The following is a 998-nucleotide window of genomic DNA, read 5'->3' on the forward strand; positions in this document are numbered from 1 at the left end:
AACGGTCTTAATCTGGGCATTTGGAGACCCGAAATTGAGGCACAACAATTCGATCTAAAGCCAGTCATGTTCCAGATGCTTCAGATGGTGGGCCAATTTAGTGGAATGCCTACTAAAGATCCTCATCTTCACCTAAGACTATTTATGGAGGTGACCGACTCTTTCAAGTTAGCTGGAGTTCCTGAAGATTCATTATGATTGAAGCTGTTCCCGTACTCATTAAGGGACAGAGCTCGAGCCTGGTTGAATTCATTGACACCAAACTCAATTTCTACATGGAAAGAGTTAGCCGAAAGATTCCTCATGAAGTATTTCCCGCCAAGCAATGACTCTATGTTGAGGAACGAGATCACTGCCTTCCAACAAATGGATGATGAGTCCTTGTATGAGGCATGGGAACGATACAAAGAACTATTATGAAAATGCCATCTCCATGGAATCCCACATTGCATCCAACTTGAGACATTTTATAATGGTCTCAATGCTCACACGAGGATGGTAGTGGACACTTCTGCTAACTGTGCTCTCCTTTTTAAGTCTTATAATGAGGCTTACAAAATCATTGAGAGGATCGCCAGTAACAATTATCAATGGCCAACTAATGAAGCCGCGTCAGGATGATGAGTCGCTGGAATACATGAAGTGGACGCTCTCACTTCACTTGCATCTCAGGTATCTTCAATCTCTTCAATACTTAAGAATCTTACCACTAATGGGTCTAACAGTTTTGCAGCTCAACCACCTCACCAATTTGAGAGTATAGCCTGTGTTTATTGTGGGGAAGGACGTTTGTTCAAAGAATGTCCATCGAACCCTGAATTCGCATATTACATGGGTAACCATAACCAAAATCGAGGAAGGCAAGGACTACAATCCAACTTCTATAACCCATCATGGTGAAACCACTCGAATTTTTCCTGAAGTAACCAAGGGGCTGAAACCAGTAACAACTACGCTCAACCTAGACCGACTCAGCCGCCTAGTCTTTCCCAACAAGC

The 998-nt window shown here is 43.0% G+C and overlaps 1 non-coding gene across 1 annotated transcript; it reads right to left on the minus strand.

Moving 5' to 3' along the window:
* Positions 1 to 333: 333 nt before the first annotated feature.
* Positions 334 to 440, minus strand: LOC121226124 (small nucleolar RNA R71). Its single transcript, XR_005924002.1, has one exon. It is a non-coding gene; the product is annotated as a small nucleolar RNA R71 (small nucleolar RNA).
* Between the last annotated feature and the right edge of the window lie 558 nt (positions 441 to 998).

This window comes from Gossypium hirsutum, chromosome A03 (assembly GCF_007990345.1).
Source record: "Gossypium hirsutum isolate 1008001.06 chromosome A03, Gossypium_hirsutum_v2.1, whole genome shotgun sequence".
In the NCBI taxonomy this organism is placed as follows: domain Eukaryota; kingdom Viridiplantae; phylum Streptophyta; class Magnoliopsida; order Malvales; family Malvaceae; genus Gossypium; species Gossypium hirsutum.